This window comes from Schistocerca nitens, chromosome 6 (assembly GCF_023898315.1).
Source record: "Schistocerca nitens isolate TAMUIC-IGC-003100 chromosome 6, iqSchNite1.1, whole genome shotgun sequence".
Taxonomy (NCBI): domain Eukaryota; kingdom Metazoa; phylum Arthropoda; class Insecta; order Orthoptera; family Acrididae; genus Schistocerca; species Schistocerca nitens.
This window is the reverse complement of record NC_064619.1, coordinates 459,228,218-459,250,532: the sequence shown is the minus strand read 5'-3', so window position 1 is coordinate 459,250,532 and position 22,315 is coordinate 459,228,218.

Genomic DNA, 22,315 nt, shown 5'->3' with positions numbered 1-22,315 from the left:
CCGCCCCCAGGACAAGGAATGGTACCGACAGTGCATACATTCCCTTGTTTCGCGCTGGAGGAAGGCCATAGAACGGGATGGTGATTACGTGGAAAAATAGGGTGTGTACATAAAACACCATTCGTTCGTGTGTGTAATTTCCATTATGTTCAGTTAAGAACTGTTGAAGAAATAAAAGCGATGCATTACTTTGTGGGCAGTCCTCGTACTTGGACAAGTATGTCAGAGTGACCCAATGAATTACATCAAAGTAATAGAATGAGATTTAAGCTTAAATTCGACTCGGTAACAAACCGATTAGAAAAATGCAAAAATTGCTTAAAGGGTAACATAAATGTACAACCACTTAAAAAAGATATGGCACCATCGGCCGCTAAACATTTACCAGAAGATACAGATCTTGATTTAAAACTAAACTTGCCGTCACTGACATTTCAAAATAATTTCAAGGTCATAAATTTTGTTCCATGTTCTCTCTCTCTCTCTCTCTCTCTCTCTCTCTCGCTCTCTCTCCCTCTTTCTCTTCTCTTCTCTTCTCCTCTCTTTTTACACCTGTCACTGGTCGGATGTAGACTTTAAGTGGCAGTAGTTTTAATGGCACAACACTGTGGCGAATTACATTTCAAAATCGAGCCTAAGCTTTAAATATGAGGTGGTCGTTACAGGGGCCGACTGGTTGAATATCAAATTACAGCAAGATGAAATTGACACAACTAATTCTTTTAGCCACTGAGGACATCAACGCATTTGTATTCTAAATACATTAGTAGCACAAATTTTAAACAAATTTGTTTCAATGGTAGACTATCTGAATCAAACCAGATCAGAAACAGATTACACCTGGTGAAGGCACAGGGCATGCCACACTTAAACTACAATGAGATCAAGAGTTCTCATTTTTAGGTTGAATCGGCGCAGTGGCTGTTTAGTTAAGGCAGCCAGTCCCTACTGGAGCCACTTAAGAGAACTAGTGAACACTTCTAAAGCCTCAGTACATACCACTCTCGAATCACAAGTAGGGCAACAGTTCTAGTTTCCAAGTTCATTATGTACAGTTATAAGCAAGTATGAATTAGAATTTACCCAAGGCGAGCTTGAGGTATTAAAGTTATCTCGGTTCTCGAGGCGAATAACAACCTACATGAAAACAGTAGATGCAGTTTATACTTTAAAAATATGCAACTTTCAGGGGCGTACTGCTCCTCTGCCGAGGGACGCCGCATCGCTGTCCCATTCGAAACGCGCCACGCCGGCTGTTTGCTCTAATAAGACCATAAGAAGCGGGTTAGCCACCACACTCGTGACACTGAAATGCACTGAAAGCGCCTCTAAGTCTGAGGCTACTGCTATTTGCGGTACCACAGCCACGCATTCACTTAACCCGCAGTAAGATTCTCAAACGGACTAAAAATACAGGGGAAAAGCGCAGTATAATCTATAACAATAATCAGAGAAAATGCCAGAGAAAACACAGGGGCATTAAAATTCCATGAACAGTGCTGATCAAGGGCCAAATAATATGGAGCGGTTAACCAACGTCTGCTTACAAGATCGCCTTAGCATGAAGTTTGGAGGACACACTCTTACAGACCGAAAAACACTGTTCCCGCTACTGGAAGAAATCAACCGACGTTTCCACGAACCGAATGGATCCAAATAAACAATCTGAATCGGTCGGACACTGCTAAGGTCTCTCAATCCCATGCTTACATGTATGTTTTTTTAGAATCAGTACCGTCATTAGAGTGTTGTTTATTTACAGTGTTACATTTACACTTACACAATCATGATTTCGGGTTCAAAGTGCCATTATCAAGCGTTTTCTCAAAGCAGGTTAGACAACAGCAGTGAAATACATAACAAGTGATGTAACCGTATAACAATCCATATTTGCAATGCTTACTTACAAGTGTTATAAAGTGCCTAAGATGGCATACTATCGTATTAAAATACACTATTAGACACATTATCTAAGAGTCGATGTTTCTGGAAGAGCCTACTGCTTTGTTTGATTACTGAGTACACCATCTTCACTGAATAAGAGTTGGCTAAGTGTCAAGTTGTCTTGGTCAAAGAAAATCCTGTTACAAGCAGGTGACGTTTTTTTTTAGACTTTGGACTCAGTGTCCGGTAGGATAGGAAAGGTTAGGAGCAATTTATTTTCTTTGGTAGTTGTTATATCTTTGCAGTACCTGTTTATCCTAGTATACAACAAAATTACTTGTTCATAAACATAAAGAGTAACAAATCTCTCGGTAATATTCGCTGCATCCATAAATGTAAAAGTCCAGCTAGTCATTGACGTGGTTTAAAGTAGATTTTAGTACGTAAATATACAGCTTTGTACGTGAAATTAACATATGGCCAATTCGAAGTTGTGTAATTTTGTCTTAGTTCAGAATTTCCTATCCTATAGGACACTGAGTCCAAAGACTAAAATAGAAGGCTTAGCTGAATGTTAAACAGAAAAGGATCCATGGATCTACCAACTCACTGATGGTTGTAGAACAAATCATTGCTGTTTCCAGCCTGAATTGTGATCAGGGATAGTCCTAACGTGCCGCTATTGCTATTATGCTCACCTTAAATTATCAGCGGAACACGAACGGCGTGTTCGGTCCGTCCCTGGGTCTCACTAGTGGACACTGGGGTCGCACTACCACAAACTTAAACAATGAAAGCCGATCGGCTGACGCTGTGGGGGCTGCAGGCAGCAGTGGTCCGTTCTGTGGCAAGGCTCACATCAAAGTCCCGTCTGTGTATCGGAATCGAGCAGCCAGCTCTTTCCTTGCTGTGAAAACAACATAAGCACCAATCATTCGTTAAGCAGTCGCTATCCGTCAGAGGTGTTGCGGCCCCTTCAACTGAAATCCCGCCAAGATAGTGCGTCACATAAAAGGCTCCAGTGACTTCTCTGATCTTCCGCATCTCAAGAATCTTTTCTCTGAGTGATCCCCCCTCATGCTGTCACGTGTATTTTTTCTAATTCGCGTTTTTTACGTCCAGCAACTGTCCTCACATCGCGGGTCTTGGGAAAGTTCTTCTTAACTCTATGGTCTCTTCATGTTTTTCTTTTAAGAAAATGTGAGATGAATATTTCCTGAAGCCACTATTTTGAACATGGCAGAACACCGCCCTCCTGATGATACAGGTTCTTCTCTCATCCCTCTGGTACGCTTCTCTGGCCAAACCAAAAACTTGCCTCTGCTGAGTCTCGTCCAGGCGCACGACTTTCTAGCGCATAACACTCCCCTCTCTAGTTGTGCCCAGGCCTCAGCCTCTTTTTTGTGAATGTCAGAGTCCCTGCTGCATGCCAATCCCTGTCCTTTTCTGCTTGTCGCTGTATCCCCTTCCCTGAATCCATCAGACATCCGGTTCTCAAGCTCTCCCAGAAAATTAAAGAAAACGCCCACATGAGAATAAATGTAACAACGCCAACTACAACAAGAAGTTTTTAAGAAGTCAGAGCAGACATTCACTGTAGTCATATTTATTCATGGAAGCTTTGTTGTACAGTCACTTCCCCTGGCTATCGTCTCACTAATCATACAGAACGAAAGGCAAGCCGAATACCTTATCACCTGTCAATGTGTCTAAGATGTAAATTAAATTTCATACGTTTTAAGTTATGCTTATGGTCACGTATATGAACAATTCAGAGCATCTATGTGACATTGGAGTCTCTTAGAAGTTGCCGATCCATGCACATACAAATCGTATTTACAATATGTTGATTAGACTGGGTTAAAAGTCGGGAGACTATAAGATAAAAAAAAATGAAAATCACTAGAAAGCTGAAAATATAAAAATCAAAGATAATGTTATTGTATTGTTTCTCAAATGATTCTGTTTGGTCAGAGGATTAAAAACTAAAATTGGATAGTGTTCAAAATGGTTCAAATGACTCTAAGCACTATGGGACTTAACCTCTGAGGTCATCAGTCCCCTAGACTTAGAACTACTTAAACCTAACTAACCTAAGGACATCAGAAACATCCATGCACGAGGCAGAATTCGAACCTGCGACCGTAGCAGCAGCGCAGTGCGGGACTGAAGCGCCTAGAACCGCTCGGCCACAGTGGCCAGCTTGGATACTGTGTAGCAAAAGCATTAAGAGAGTAATCGAAGGTTTAGGTAATATCAATTAAAACATAATTTTTAACTAATTATCAGAATCCAGCTTTTTACATGCTTTCACTGAAATTCGTCACATTTCTTCAACACGTTTTTGTAAAATAGTGTAGTGATTAAAACGAACATTGCTCTCATTTCAAACACTGCAGATTCAGTTCACGGAAACTATGTTCCACAAACCCTATTACGTCACACCGAATGAGAGGTGGCTCTGATGCCTAGTACATGTTACTAAAGCAGTGCATAATTTCTAAGAGGGAACAAAATATGACAACTTGAACCACACGAAAACCAATAAAGTAAATACGAACGTCATTTCAAAGTCCTGCACAGTGCACACGTGCGTGGTTATGGTGGCAGAAATTTGAGTCAGTTGTGAGAGAGAATTTATGTGTGTTGCCCGTGCGGCTGCGTCGTGGGTAATTCAGTTTCAAAATGGAAGCTGAAGCCGAGACAGGTCGTACCACATATAATGAACAGCGTTCTTACATCAAAATCGAATCCCTACCTGAAAAGAACCCAACGGAAATTTGTAACGCTTTGAGAGAGATGTGTGCAATAGCGTAGTTAGTAACAGAGTAATACAACAGTCTGCTCGTTTACGTTAAGATCGGGTAAGCGATGAGAACAATCAAAGAAGTAGAAGGCCTTTATCATCAGCACGAGACTACACCTTTCAGGTTATAGTTAATAACATTTTGAAAGTGGATCGTTTAAAAAACACGTGAGGATATAACATATGAGGCCAGAAAATCTGCCATTTCAGTTTACAGAATCGTAACTGGAAGGTTAAAGTTGAAGAAAGTTACTGCCAGATGAGTGCCGCTTGATTTGAGTGAAGAGCAGAAAGCAGGCCACAAAAGAGCGGCAGAGTAACTGCTCCAACGTTACCGAAGGAGAACAGTTTCTGAAAGGATTGTTGCACTTGATAAAAACTTATATACGAGATTTAGATTCCAAACTGGTCTCGGTCGTTAAAATGGAAAAGTTCCGACTCTCCACGGCCAAAAAAATTCCGCAGCCAACAATCAAAGATGCAACTGATGATGATGATGATCTTTGGGTATAACATGAATGGGACATATTGTCCCAAAGGTAATCAGAGAAGGTCTGAAATGCTTGTAGCCCATTTTACACCATAACGCAAGACCACATGTTGCCTACCAGTGCCAGAAACCTCCCCAAAATGGATGGGAAACACTTGCCCACACAGGAAACAAACCTGATGTGAGCCCACCAGGCTTTGATTTGTTTCCCAAGCTGAATAAACAACTTCGTGGATAACGTTTTGGTACAACTGCTGAAGCTTCCATTGACGTGACCCGAGTAATCACAGAGTTCATGAAGGTTCCAAATCTTGGGACGCAATCATATGCAAGAATGGAGATAACACTGAAGGCCTGTAAAAATACTATGTAAAATAAGTTAGTTTATTAAATTCCATCTTACAGAGTGCAGAACTTGAGAAATTACCACACAAATAAAGAGATCGATACGGAAATGAACGAACAATTTTCCATAAAATCCTTGTAATGGCTGGAATTGTTTATGTTATGTCACATCAGAACCAACATTAATTACACAAAATTTTATATTAACCTTTAGAAAAGAGTTTCCACTTGAAACCGTCGATTAATAAACTTAGAGTGATTTATGAAAGCGGGGTATCAATTAAAAAAGAAGGAGGAGAATTATACACTCATGGAAATGGAAAAAAGAACACATTGACACCGGTGTGTCAGACCCACCATACTTGCTCCGGACACTGCGAGAGGGCTGTACAAGCAATGATCACACGCACGGCACAGCGGACACACCAGGAACCGCGGTGTTGGCCGTCGAATGGCGCTAGCTGCGCAGCATTTGTGCACCGCCGCCGTCAGTGTCAGCCAGTTTGCCGTGACATACGGAGCTCCATCGCAGTCTTTAACACTGGTAGCATGCCGCGACAGCGTGGACGTGAACCGTATGTGCAGTTGACGGACTTTGAGCGAGGGCGTATAGTGGGCATGCGGGAGGCCGGGTGGACGTACCGCCGAATCGCTCGTGGGGCGTGAGGTCTCCACAGTACATCGATGTTGTCGCCAGTGGTCGGCGGAAGGTGCACGTGCCCGTCGACCTGGGACCGGACCGCAGCGACGCACGGATGCACGCCAAGACCGTAGGATCCTACGCAGTGCCGTAGGGGACCGCACCGCCACTTCCCAGCAAATTAGGGACACTGTTGCTCCTGGGGTATCGGCGAGGACCATTCGCAACCGTCTCCATGAAGCTGGGCTACGGTCCCGCACACCGTTAGGCCGTCTTCCGCTCACGCCCCAACATCGTGCAGCCCGCCTCCAGTGGTGTCGCGACAGGCGTGAATGGAGGGACGAATGGAGACGTGTCGTCTTCAGCGATGAGAGTCGCTTCTGCCTTGGTGCCAATGATGGTCGTACGCGTGTTTGGCGCCGTGCAGGTGAGCGCCACAATCAGGACTGCATACGACCGAGGCACACAGGGCCAACACCCGGCATCATGGTGTGGGGAGCGATCTCCTACACTGGCCGTACACCACTGGTGATCGTCGAGGGGACACTGAATAGTGCACGGTACATGCAAACCGTCATCGAACCCATCGTTCTACCATTCCTAGACCGGCAAGGGAACTTGCTGTTCCAACAGGACAACGCACGTCCGCATGTATCCCGTGCCACCCAACGTGCTCTAGAAGGTGTAAGTCAACTACCCTGGCCAGCAAGATCTCCGGATCTGTCCCCCATTGAGCATGTTTGGGATTGGATGAAGCGTCGTCTCACGCGGTCTGCACGTCCAGCACGAACGCTGGTCCAACTGAGGCGCCAAGTGGAAATGGCATGGCAAGCCGTTCCACAGGACTACATCCAGCATCTCTACGATCGTCTCCATGGGAGAATAGCAGCCTGCATTGCTGCGAAAGGTGAATATACACTGTACTAGTGCCGACATTGTGCATGCTCTGTTGCCTGTGTCTATGTGCCTGTGGTTCTGTCAGTGTGATCATGTGATGTATCTGACCCCAGGAATGTGTCAATAAAGTTTCCCCTTCCTGGGACAATGAATTCACGGTGTTCTTATTTCAATTTCCAGGAGTGTAGTTTTAGATCCATTAACAGAACATCAGTTCAGGTTAGTGTATGCTGGGTAGCGAAATCGGGCATGTCCTTTCAAAGGAGCCTTCCCTCCATTTGCTGTAAGTGCTTTTTGGAAATCACAGGAAACCTAAATACGAAAATGACCGATCGGTGATTTGAACCATCGTCCTCCTGAATGTGAATCCAGTGTGCCATCCTCTCCGCCACCTCAATCGGCGATCAACAGAATTCTATCACATTGCCGTACAAATTTTTCACGTCATTGACGTCATGATTCCGTGGCCGTTGCGAACGGTTCCTTAGAAGACTAATTTGACCGCTGCAAACCGCTGACGCTAAAGGGGCAACACTGCAGAGTACCTCTTCCATCGTTGCAAATAGTCCAAAATCGGTAGAAGTTGGGTCACTTTATTAGTGTTACAAGACAGTTTTTGACAAAACTGCGCTGTAACCTAATTAATAACCCTGTATTCAAATTAGACTATGATATCAATTCAAATTACTACGACGCGTGAAACTGTGAACGTAACTGAAACAATCACCCAGTGATTGCGAATGTAATAAGTATTTCTCAGTTTCAATTCTATTCGGAGATATATGTAATGTTTTTCTGTATGTTCGGTCCGCTAGTTGACTGTGGAAAAGCGAAGTCTTCATGAAACCAACTGTAAGACAGCTGTAAAACCGTTCCTTGCTAAAAGGCCAGAGGCCTGAGCCATTTACACACTGAATGGACGGGCAGTGTCAAAAATATTGTTCCGATAAGTGACTTGCAGAAGGCTGGGGGCGGCAATCGGCAGCCTGTAAACTTCCATGTGAGAAGCAGAGGCAGGATGGCTTTCTAAAAAGATAGAGATTTGCAAGATGACGTAAATCAGAGTTAGAAGACGGGCCGGCAATACTTGATGAGTAAATTTTGTAAGGGAGAGAATTTCTGCTCTCTGACTCACTCCTAGAAAGAGAATATGTGTTACCAGTTGATCACAGAAGATTCTTTAAGAGAAGGGCGATTCTTGCCATTGATACAAATGATTCATTGGTCAGAACTAGTAATATCTACAGTGATTGGCTAGCAAGAATCTGATGCCGGCAGAACCAGCAACATTCTCAGTAGGAGAGCAGATACGCCTTCTTCTTAGATACCTAGAGGCGGCGTTTCTTCGTCTTCGACCATCAGAGAGAGAGAGAGAGATGCTTTCACCGTAGAGTTCCAGAAAAGGAGGAATTCATCCTAGAGCTGATCACAACTGCCGGAGCTGAACTTTCAACTCTCACCTATCATTGCAGCTATCCTATGCACTGTAGATGATGGAGAAGGCATGATTCGCATTTACATGAATCACGACGAGGAGGAACGCGAAGTCGTTTATGTCGAGTTACAGTTTCGCTTATCTGCGTTAACCCACGCAGTCTATCAGGTGGACTCACAATGAACTTAACGTACGGGAGCTGATGCTTATATGTAATTTTCTGGGCCTCTTCTTTACTCTGTTGACTAATTCAGCAATCATTAGAGGTTTACATGAGTTTAGCTAATTATATCATTTAATTCACTTCACCATAACGATGTTGATGCGACTTGTGATAAAGTCACACTTCAGAACAACTAAACATATTTTTCCGAAATTTTTCCGCCAAAGAAGACCAAGTAAATGTTACAGAATTCGAATCAAGAATAGCTACAAACGTGAATAATTTATAAACAATTATCCTTGGTGAAGCGAAGCAGCTTAAATCAATAAAGGCAAGGTCTCCGGTCCACGTTGTAATCCGGTGAGGCTCCTTTCAGTGTATGCTGATGCAATAGCTCCGTACTTAGCTATAATATAGAACTGCTCACTCGACGAAAGATCCGTACCTGAAGACCGGAAAGTTGCAAAATTGACATGAATACCAAAGAAAGCAAATACGAATAATCCGCTGGATTACAGATCCATATCACTAATGTCGATTTTCATGTAGAGTTTTGGAACACCTCCAAGGAAACAAATTATTGACAAACAGCCAATACGGATTTAGAAAATATCGTTCCTGTGGAACGCAATTAGCTCTTCCCCTCACAAAGTAACGAGCGCTATCGACAAGGGATGTCAAAATGATTGAATATTTTTCGATTTCCAGAAGGCCTTTGACACCGTTCCTCAACATCGACAGCCGGCCGCTGTGGTCGAGCGGTTCTAGGCGCTTCAGTCTGGATCCGCGTGACCGATACGGCCGCAGGTTCTAATCCTGCCTCGGGCATGGATGTGTGTGTGTTGTTTTGAGGTTAGTTACGTTTAAGCAGTTCTAAGTTCTAGGGGTCTGATGATCTCAGATGTTAAGTTCCATAGTGCTCAGAGCAATTTGAACCATTTTTGAACTCAACATCGACGCTTAATCAGTTTGCGTGCCTGTGGAGTATCGTCTCGGTTGTGCGAATGGATTCGTCATTTCCTGTCAGAAAGGTCAAAAGGTCACAGATCGTAGATCGTAGTAACTGACGAAAAGTCATTGAATAAAGCGAAAGTAGAATGTGGTGTTCGCCAAGTAAGTGCTACGGGCCCTCTGCTCTTCCTGATCTACATAAGCAGTTTAGAAGATAGATTAAGCATCCCTCTTAGATTCTTTGCTGATGATAATGTCATTTGCTGTCTTGTAAAGTCAGCATATAATCCAAACTAATTGCAAAATTATATAAGGAAGATATCTGTATAGCGCGAAATGGGGCAATTAACTCTAAGCGATGAAAAGCGCGAAGTCATCCAAATGACTATTAAAGGGAATCTGCTAACTTTATATTACGAGATAAATCACACAAATATCAAGATTCTAAAGTCAACAAAATACTCAGGTATTCCAATTACGAATACCTGAAAATGTAACGATCACATAAATAACGTTGTGAGGACAGTAAACCAAAGACTATGATTTATTGACAGAACTGAAAACACAACAGATCTACCAAAGAGACTGTTTGTACTACCCCTCTCCTCCCTCTTTTGGAGTTTTGCTGTGAATTGTGGGATAGGCGTCAGACATGGTTCACAGAGTGCATCGGAAAAGTTCAAAGAAAGGCAGATCATTTTGTTTTCTCGCAAAATGGAGGAGAGAGTGGCATTTATATGAAACGCGAATTGGGGGTGGCAATCATTTAAAGAAGACTTTTTCGTTGCTTCTGGAACTTTTCATGAAATTTCAGTCATGAACCTTTTCCTTAGCGAGAGAAAATATTTTGTTGGCGTTCTCCTACGCAGGGAGAAATGACTGTAATAAAATAACAGAAATCAGAGCTTGTACGCAAAGATTTAAATGTTTGTTATTCACGCGCGCTGTTCGAGAGTGGAGCGGTGGAGAAATAGCTTGAAGGTAGTTAGCTGTGAATTGCAAAGTAATTCTACTGTAGATGTGGAACTCCAATTCCCCCCATCTGAGTCCAGATATTATCGTTCGTGATTAATGATTCATTTTAATCTTCGTGCAACTTATAATTAATTATTAATTAATTATTTTACTTATTCAACGGTTAGAATGAACTTAATGCATCTTACTAATAATCGGGCTTGGATCCTGATCTTTCATTTTATTCCATGCTTCGATACAACCCGTTTCTCATTATACCTATGTGCGCTACGGTACCCACATTACATGTTTAATTGGGCCACCCCTGTTAAAATACAGATGTTCATTAGTTTCCGTCACGCTACTTTATTATATTATTCATGTGATCGTAATGGGAAGTGGTCTGTTCACTGTATAGGTGACCGGGCATGCTAAACGCTCAACCGCAGTCTCACATAAGGAGCATGAGAAACCACTTCAGAATGATTTTCTCGAAGAAATTTCTGCTCCAAGTTTTTTCGATGAGTGGGTGTGTTATCTCGGTGCCAGCTGTTTATCATGCAGTAATTGAAGGAGCTTGATCTTCAAACTATCTTGCTAGCTCGCACCTATCGCGTGTTTCCCTTTTTTCAATCGTCCAAATCAGTTGTGTGGCTGACAGGTGCAAGGCGGAGAATGTTTTGGTTCGTTGCCACGTGACGTTCGGCTTTCTTTGCACTGTCACACCAACGAACACAAACTCCCTACATTCATGATACCACTATCACCACACGTCTCACCCAGCAGGCGATCAATTTCAGTGGCTATCACACCACGCAAGTCGAGAAAATGAACGATTATTACGTGAATTGTGATGTGCGGCTGTTTTAGAGGTGGGGGATGGTTTCAACAATGGTTGCATACGAAGCTGGTAGAGATCTGGCCTGAAACCTCACTTGAAAAATTGAGAACGTCAGTAAGCAGCTGCACGGTGGAGTGGTACCAAATGCTTTCTGAACTAGACTTTGACTTGGGTTCGACGTTTTCCTTTCTTTTTTTATGAGTGAAGAGGCAAATCCTGGTCTACCACGGGGTTCGATTGCTACTCTCACAACACCAGAAGTTAATGGTAAAGCTTGTAACAATGTGTCAGTTCTGCTTTCGCAGAAGAAAAAGTCATGGTTGTAAGCGACCAGTTTTACGAGAGAGAGGCGCGGCTAGTTTCTCCTAACATTTTTCTCTCTTTTGACGGTCTAGTTCCGGCACCATACTCTCTGTTTTTGCGATGAAAACTTTGCCATTCCTGGTGTCGAAAGCACTCCTGAGTGTCCCTGCTGCTGCTAAATTTCTCTACGCCGTACAGCGCTGCCATGTGTGTCCCGCATGCACAAGGAGCGTATACGTATTTTAAAACAAACCAGCGGTATATATCTGCTTCAAGTCCTGAAAAAAGTTATTGAAAATTATTAGTCGTGGACTCATCTCGTAGTCCTCACCGTCAAGCAACTCTAAAGGGCAGTGGGATTGGACCGATTGCTCATTAAGTTTTGGCAGCTCAGTATGTGTTCCTTTTGGTATTGTGCAGGAAGGAAGGAAAGCTGTAGTTAATTTCCTGTAGACAGGTATACAGCGCTGTCATTCGAGACAGAGCAGAAGCTCGGATTACGAAACGATGGGAAGGAAATCCGCCCCCTCTTCCTAAGTAACTACTCCGGTCTGGAGTGAATTAGAAAAAACATGGAAAATCTCATTCTAGATGGCCGGACGTGGATTTCAACTATTGTCCTCTGTAATGCGAGTTCAGTGTGGTAACTTTTACTATTACGTTTTGCCAGTGTGATTCTTCAAATTGAAGCAAATAAGGACAGATTAGAGTTGACGAAGGGTCCGCAGCTTGTGGTCGTGCGGTAGCGTTCTCGCTTCTCGCACCCGGGATCTCGGGTTCGATTCCCGGCGGGGTTAGGGATTTTCTCTGCCTCGCGATGACTGGGTGTTGTGTGATGTCCTTAGGTTATTTAGGTTTAAGTAGTTTTGAGTTCTAGGGGACTGATGACCATAGATGTTAAGTCCCATAGTGCTCAGAGCCATTTTTAGAGTTGGCGACCTGTCCACATCGTAGTCATTACGGATGGAGCACTACGTCGTTAGGAAACGAATGCCGAAGGGAGGCAGTGGCATTTATGTAAGTAAGTCAGGGAGACCATGAAACATGTATGCTATGCTCACTGCCACAAATTTCATGCCAGGTCTCACTACTACAGAATTAGGAGACGCATTTTTAAATGGGGAGCTACATTTCAAGCTGAAGTTAAGTTAAGAAATGATAATTGTGTAGCACTTTTTCTGTATGTGGTTGCAGGATCTAGGTGATGATAATGATACAAAATTGTCTTAAAGATAAATAAGTTCAAATTCATCAAACCGAATTCACACGTGAACCCTATTTTCGAATGGTTCAAATCGCTCTGAGTTCTATGGGACTTAACTTCTGAGGTCATCAGTCCCCTAGATCTTGGAACTACTTAAACCTAACTAAACTAAAGACATCACACACACCCATGCCCGAGGCAGGATTCGAACCTGCAACCGTAGCGGTTCCAGATTGTAGCGCCTAGAACCGCTCCGCCACAGCCGCCAGCTGAAGCCTATTTTAAGGAGACTTTATAAGTAGGCTGTTTAGGTTCTTATATTGGTAACGCCACGTAGTGCTCTGTATGAAAATCACTGGCTGTGCTGTGTGCAGTCTGTGGCTAGTTTGCATTGTTGTCTGCCATTGTAGTGTTGGGCAGCGGCAGCTGGATGTTAACAGCGCGTAGCGTTGCGCAGTTGGAGGTGAGCCGCCAGCAGTGGTGGATGTGGGGAGAGAGATGGCGGAGTTTTGAAATTTGTAAGACTGGATGTCATGAACTGCTATATATATTATGACTATTAAGGTAAATACATTGTTTGTTCTCTATTAAAATCTTTCATTTGCTAACTATGGCTATCAGTAGTTAGTGCCTTCTGTAGTTTGAATCTTTTATGTAGCTGGCAGTAGTGGCGCTCGCTGTATTGCAATAGTTCGAGTCAAGAAGATTTTTGTGAGGTAAGTGATTTGTGAAAGGTATAGGTTAATGTTAGTCAGGGCCATTCTTTTGTATGGATTATAGAAAGTCAGATTGCGTTGCGTTAAAAAATATTGTGTGTCAGTTTAAGCACAGTCATGTATAATTTTTCTAAGGGGACGTTTCATATGTCGACCCTTAGCCGAGGATACCTGACTGGAATCTTCTGATTTTTTTCTTGTAGTTTGTGTAATTAGTGTAGCCTTTGTTTATTGCTAGCGCGTAATCATAGAGATAATTTCCTTTGTAATTGTAGTTTTTCATTGTTGTACAGTAAAACAGTTGTAACATGCATGTAGATTTGCACCAAGTATTTCGCAGCTTCGCTTGCAATTAAGTAGACATTATTTCCATTGCTATGTTAAGGTGTTATCTTATTTTGCTCTTCAAATTGTGCGTCTCTGTGTTATCGTGTGAAATATTGTACTATTATGGCGTGTGAAAAACGTAATACTAGGCTCCAAAGTAAACTGAGAAATGACAGTGAAGACGAAAGCAGTGTGTTAGCGCCACCGTGTAATGAATTAACTAATGTTCAACATAGTAATTTGCTAATTGTGCATAGGGAAATGGAGCGGGCGGCAAACAATGGCGTAGGCAGTGAAACAATTAGTGAACAGGGAAGCATTATCGATCGATCGCTCGGCAACAGCTCGCCTCGGAATCCGAAATGACAGGACACAATTTTGCAAATACTGTAGACTCAGGTTTTGGGTTTTCACCGTTTTCTCAAATGAGTCAAGACACATTTTCCGCTTGTCAAAATGTGAATGTTGCCGATGAAAATGCATTGCCAAAAAGCATACAGAAACACATTCCTGACACTAATATGTTATTATTGCAATTAATGCAACAAATGGAACAAAATCAGAGACAAACACAGCAAAAGCTTCAAAAGTTAGACACAATGGAACAAAATCTTCAAAAGTTAGACACAATGGAACAAAATCTTCAAAAGTTAGACACAATGGAACAAAATCGGAGACAAACACAGCAACAGTTACACACAATGAAACAAAATCAGAGACAAACACAACAAAAGCTTCAAAAGGTAGACACCACACTTGAACAAACACGTGAAGATTTAACTACTGAGTTACATAACATTGAATCGAAATGTCAAAAAGCCTGTAATGACGTAAAAATACAAATTTGTGAGCATTTTCAACCTATATTTTCGCGGCATGAAAATGTATTACAGAATCACGAAGCAGCCATAAAAGAACTGCAAACCATTGTTCATGAAAATCACGACACCTTGCAAGCTAAAATTGACTCAGTTGCATCTACCGATTCGGTTACGTAACTTGCAAAAACTCAGGAAAACTTAAAGGACACAGTAGATACTCTGAAATTTGGTTCAGAAAAACACACTGAGGAAATAAGTACACTATCGGAGAAAGTAGCCGAACTTTCGGATCAGTTCACTAACTTATCTACAATGGTAGATGATGATCTGAATGACACAAGCCCTGTAGCCATCACTGACACAGAAGAGTATGAACAAATTAAGAAATTCAAACAAAATCAGAATCAAATTAATACTCAACACAAAAGAGAAATCCGGGAAGTACAAGATCAGTTGGCACAAGTAATACAAAAATTACATATTTCAGAGGACACTCGCGCTCCAGCACAGGAAGAGGGACTTAGAAATACGGAACAACCACAAAATAATAACACAGGACACTTCGGAAATTATGAAAAAAATTGCAAGGCACACCGAATTTTGAGATGGAACCCCCGAAACGACGTAACAATGACCGACATGCGACTCGCCGACATGATGATTTTGACTATAAACTGTTCATTACTACACGTAAATTCAAAACGTTTAAGAATTCTGGCAACGACATACATCCAGAAGCATTGCTCCATCAATTCTCTCATTGTTTTCCTCCCAACTGGACGTTAGAACACAGATTAGAATTTATGTGTGGCTGCTTAGAGAATGAACCAGCTGTAAGAATGCGATCGGTCATTCACGATTGTCACAGTGAAGGAGAATTTTATCATGCCTTCCTCTCAGCATATTGGTATCAATCTACACAAGACCGAGTAAAACATAGCATCATAATGATGAAACATTTCGAACAATATGAATTTTCCAGTCTTGTGAAATATTTTGAAGACATGTTGCATAAGAATCAATATCTTTCAAACCCATACAGCCCTTCATAACTCATCCGCATTTGCTTAATGAAATTGCCTGAACATTTAAGAAATATTATTTTTGGCAGGACGTTGCAAAGACGACACTGAAGCTTTTCACGGACTCTTACAAGAGTTAGAAATTGAAACAGACAGTCGCTGGATGCGAAAACAGGAAAACAACCACTACAGGTCACATCCGTCGCAATTCCGTGACGACAGAAACAATAACTGGACACGACAAGTCTATTCTTACAAGGCAAATTGTGACCAAAACAGACACCACCCATATGACAACCACTGGCAGAGTAATAATAGTTACAGAGAAAGATCGCATTTTCGTAGTAATGAATATGACAGAGATTACCACAGAAACAGACATATGGGAACAAAAGCAATTATTATCAAGGGAGACAGAATAACTTTAGACGCAACAGTTTAGCGCGCAGTTACGATTCTGGGAGAAATTCTCCACCACATGACCGACAAACAAGAAACTATGTAAACTACCGACAAAACGACAGACCTGAATTCCATCAGAACTGGCAGGATTCAAACAGAGCAGGGCACTCTCGACAAGGTGTATTTGTAGAAGTTAGGTCCCAATAACGACGCACACCAACAAATACACTCCTGAAAATTGAAATAAGAACACCGTGAATTCATTGTCCCAGGAAGGGGAAACTTTATTGACACATTCCTGGGGTCAGATACATCACATGATCACACTGACAGAACCACAGGCACATAGACACAGGCAACAGAGCATGCACAATGTCGGCACTAGTACAGTGTATATCCACCTTTCGCAGCAATGCAGGCTGCTATTCTCCCATGGAGACGATCGTAGAGATTCTGGATGTAGTCCTGTGGAACGGCTTGCCATGCCATTTCCACCTGGCGCCTCAGTTGGACCAGCGTTCGTGCTGGACGTGCAGATCGCGTGAGACGACGCTTCATCCAGTCCCAAACATGATCAATGGGGGACAGATCCGGAGATCTTGCTGGCCAGGGTAGTTGACTTACACATTCTAGAGCACGTTGGGTGGCACGGGATACATGCGGACGTGCATTGTCCTGTTGGAACAGCAAGTTCCCTTGCCGGTCTAGGAATGGTAGAACGATGGGTTCGATGACGGTTTGGATGTACCGTGCACTATTCAGTGTCCCCTCGACGATCACCAGTGGTGTACGGCCAGTGTAGGAGATCGCTCCCCACACCATGATGCCGGGTGTTGGCCCTGTGTGCCTCGGTCGTATGCAGTCCTGATTGTGGCGCTCACCTGCACGGCGCCAAACACGCATACGACCATCATTGGCACCAAGGCAGAAGCGACTCTCATCGCTGAAGACGACAGGTCTCCATTCGTCCCTCCATTCACGCATGTCGCGACACCACTGGAGGCGGGCTGCACGATATTGGGGCGTGAGTGGAAGACGGCCTAACGGTGTGCAGGACCGTAGCCCAGCTTCATGGAGACGGTTGCGAATGGTCCTCGCCGATACCCCAGGAGCAACAGTGTCCCTAATTTGCTGGGAAGTGGCGGTGCGGTCCCCTACGGCACTGCGTAGGATCCTACGGTCTTGGCGTGCATCCGTGCGTCGCTGCGGTCCGGTCCCAGGTCGACGGGCACGTGCACCTTCCGCCGACCACTGGCGACAACATCGATGTACTGTGGAGACCTGACGCCCCACGTGTTGAGCAATTCGGCGGTACGTCCACCCAGCCTCCCTCATGCCCACTATTCGCCCTCGCTCAAAGTCCGTCAACTGCACATACGGTTCACGTCCACGCTGTCGCGGCATGCTACCAGTGTTAAAGACTGCGATGGAGCTCCGTATGCCACGGCAAACTGGCTGACACAGACGGCGGCGGTGCACAAATGCTGCGCAGCTAGCGCCATTCGACGGCCAACACCGCGGTTCCTGGTGTGTCCGCTGTGCCGTGCGTGTGATCATTGCTTGTACAGCCCTCTCGCAGTGTCCAGAGCAAGTATGGTGGGTCTGACACACCGGTGTCAATGTGTTCTTTCTTCCATTTCCAGGAGTGTAGATAGCAGACAATGACTCGCACCGCAGGCAGCCGCGTGCGCCGGCTGGCTCGGAGAAAAATAACATAGACGCTAACCTTGAGAAAAATTCCAGTATTCTTTATCGACGTATACAGCCTGATAATTGCGTTCAGGTGTAAACTCTGCGTACTAGGAAGAGTAAAGTTTTACACAACATTTCACATGTAAAACCGTTTATTGAAAGATAATCTGCTTTTTAATTTTGTCTTTGCCATATAACTTTTCACTTCACATTTCTAGTATGCATTGTCAGACTTAGAAACTGTTACCATGCAACAATGTTTGCAGTTAAATATCCAATCAAGAACCAAGAGAACTTATTTAAACAGAAATTACGAATGCATTGTTATAGTGAACAGACGTCACAGTGTTATTGTGTGTGTACATTCTTGCTTGTTAGTTGCACGATTACGTAATGACTATAAGGCTTACATACTTAGAACATATACTGGTACTGCTAATGAGATTTTAATGCAACATTTTGGTTTACTTGAAAATACATTCTGGATTTAAAGTACTTTCTGTGAGATACCAGACGACACAGTGGTTAGTTTATGTGACAACTACACGGTTTTATCACGATGCTACTAATGAGTGACAATTTACAATGTTGCTTTTGCGGTGTTTCTGTTTTATATCTGCACAGTTTTCCTGAATTCTTCTGGAAAAATAAAACATGTTTTAGTAGTAACTTTTGTGGTATAGCTACAATGAGACAGCCTTTTGTGTAGCACAACAATACGTTACTGTAGTACTTTCTTGATCACGGAATTGTACGTAATAACTTAGATATATATACGCAAAGCATTTCACTTTTGTTTATCATGAGGTAAGTACATTGACTTTTGCAGAACTTAGCTTTCGGAGGACGATAACTACGACACTTCCACAGAGATTATCTTATGACAATACGCACAGTTCAGCGCTACAGTACACGTATTTGAGTGATTAATTTTGTACTTAAAACATTTATTTTTAAAGATATTTGAAGTACAAAGATACAAAGGTTTTCTGCGATACATTTCATTCCATTGCTGTAATCTGTAACACCTGAGGGTATAATTACTTTAATCCTCAGGGGGGTACATGCTTACTTTGTGTATCATGTGTTTGGCAAACACAAGGAGCCCTAGCTAATATGGTATTTGCTTATACAACTTTACACTCCGGTACCATATTTCTCTAACACATAAGTTACACAGCTATCTGATCATTTAACTGAGAGACAAACATATCTTTTTACTACATCAGTGACACATGTTTACGCAATTACAAAGTTGGATATTTTCATACTTATGAAATTGTATTTTGTCTGTACTTTGTGAACTGTTCATATTTTTTCGGAACCACTGTGATACTATGAGAGCTTTGAATGATGTATTTGGTAAGGGAGCATGATTTTAAAGTACGTTTGAGGTAGATGACACTATTGAAATGAGCAGAGAATTTTTTTTAGGTTTTGACATTATTGTAGAAAGCTACGACGTTTTTGAGATTTCACTGAGGTGTTATGATGTTATTTTTACGACGACGATGTGTATTATGCAGTTGAGGTATGTTTATGATCAATAAGCTGATGCTATATGAGGAATTTGATTATGCTATGTATCGGTTATGATGAAATATTGTAGAAGTGTCGACGATATGTATATGTATAATATGGTAAGGAATAATGAGTAGTGGTTAGGGACTCTGATTTGTGGTAAAGGTTGTTGGAAACCAAGAATCGTACTTTTAAGAGTTATGAAATGTATGTAAATGTGTGAGTGTATTACAATGCCGACGAAAATTGCTTGGACACTGTTATATCAATAGGATTTTGTTTCTACACATTTGTAACGCAAATTCTCAACCTGTTAATTTTTTTATATGAGACTGCCACTGTAGTGGAAACTGCTGTCGTAAATATTTCAGTAAGAAAGGTAAGTGACCTTGACGTAATGCGTTTAGGACGCCCAGCTGAGAGATAGTCATCTGACAAAAGAAAGCAGTTAGGTGTAAAAAAAGAAAACAGGCCATTATCCTCGCTATTGACATTTCTTTGTCAAAAACATCGCAAATACGACACGCTCAAAATTGAAAACATATGATAACACTGTGGTGCTCTTAATTTATTATATTTACTGAAATGTCTAATGAAATGACGAGAAATATTTTATGTCTATACACCTGATTATGACTACTGTCTTTCTAGTTGAGAGATTTTCTGTACTACCTTATGAAATGCCATATGGCTAATGAATGATGTTTCATGCCTTCCTTTGTACATATTTGCTCATTTTCTTTAATATCTAGTTTCTAGCTGCACTGCAGCATTGGTTATTATAAAATTTAATAGATGTACTAATATCACTATTTTCTGTCTACAGACCCAGTAAAGAATACGTTTCTAATAAACTTTCTTAGAAAAGAGAGCACAAATAGACATTTCCCTTCACAGGAATTGCATAAATACTTTTTTTAATGACTTGGTAACTTCTTTTCTAGAATAAATTGTGATGCATCACTCTAGTATTAAGATGTGACATAGGTATTAGACATGGCCATCTTTAGTGTAATATTTTTTCTGCTTGAGCTTTGTCATGTTTAGATATAAGTTATTGCATTTGCTGCTGCTGTTTGCCAGGCATAGTGTTACTGAATTTGACTTTTGTATTACTCTGTTAAGCCAGTTTTACTACGATTTTATTTTTCTTGTTTGCTGCGCATTGCCTTATATTAGTTGTAATATTGCATTTGCTTTGCTAATTTATTTTGCTTGCTTTGGCATTTGTATTTTTTATCATTGCTGTTTGTGTTAATTGTTTTGTGCTGCTGCATTGCCTCGCTCCTTAGTGTAGCATCTGAGCTCAGTGGATTTAAGTTAGCTTAAGATGGGGTAGACTATATGAGAGAACGAGTTGTGATGAATTGGAAGAAATGCATTGAGAAGCTATAAGAAAATGGTTTGGCCAAAAAAGTATTTTGAAAGAGAATATTAACAAAAAAGTAGGGTTTAGGGACAACTGGTTTAGGTAGGATTTTCTTTGAAATAAATGATGAGGTAAGATAATGGAAAATAAATAATGAGGTAAGAAATATGTGAACATATAAATTCAGAAAGCATGCTTGGATAGGATTTTTTTGGTGGAAAGAAATGTTGAAATAAGACGAAAGCTCTATGGAATGAAGTTTTTAGGTTGGACTGCAGTACCAAATGTTACACTGAAAACAAACCCTACCCTTTCCTCTTGTGTTATTCTGCTATGTGTTTGTGTACTCTTGTATATTTGTGTTTTTCCTGTCTTTATGTGTTTAGCTGATATGAGTTATGTTGTGGAATTTTTCTAATAATATGTTATTTTCTTTGTAAAGATGTTTAGACATTATTTATTCTGTTTTGTTTTGTTTGTGAAGTTGATGTGTGAAGTTGATGTTTCAAAAGTTATTCTGATATTTTATGTATTTACTTATGTCATAATTCCTGTAACACTGATGTATATGTTTATTTCTGTTCTTTTGTAAAGTCTGTGTTACTACAAATGTTATCTGTATTGTTATGTTCTTTAATGATGTATTTTGTACCATTGTTATTGTATTCTCATGTTATAAAATTGTAATTGACACCAGTTAATCAAATTAAGTAACTTGTAAGTTGCATTCCACTGCACACGTTTCTGTTGGTCATAGTATATGGACAATATGTGAGAAGTAGGGACTGATAGTGTTTGTACGTGTGTTAATAATTCAGCAAGGGACTGGATAACAGCATTGCTGGTTCTAAGGACATTTCAAACAAATTTTTTGAGAGTGGACATGTGGTGGTTTATGGACTTGCTATATTCTCTGCAAGACTCTTCGATGCTGATTGTGCACCAGCAGTCGCAACAGATGGCTGCTGGCCGTCTCTACAAGGACTACAGTGGGTCTGCATCTTTGATGGCCCACCAGTACCATTATTTCTACAAGGACTGCAGTGGGTCTGCATCTTTGATGGCCCACCAGTACCATTATTTCTACAAGGACTGCAGTGGGTCTGCACCTTTGATGACCCACCAATCCCATACTCTCTACCAAGACTACAGTGGGTCTGCTCTGTGATGACCTACCTACCAGTATTCTTAATACTTCGACTGACTCTGCTGTGGGTCTACTCTGTTGTGGCCCATTACCTGTCTGCATGTCAAGAGTCAGCTCTGTCTTTCCGTTGGAAGGACAACACTACTTCTTCAAGACTGCATGGAAATCCACTACTTCTGTGTGCATTTTCTTTTACTGCTCACACTTTGAAAAAAATCTGCAATTTTACTGTGATGAATGATCAGGACAGTCTTTATGGACTGTGAGAAAATTTTAGCTTTTGACCAACATTGTATCAATAAGTGTGTGCATTTGATATCTTTGTTATTGTAATTATGAAAAATTTCTTCTAATCATTTTTGGCCACTGCCCAAAACAATTTGTA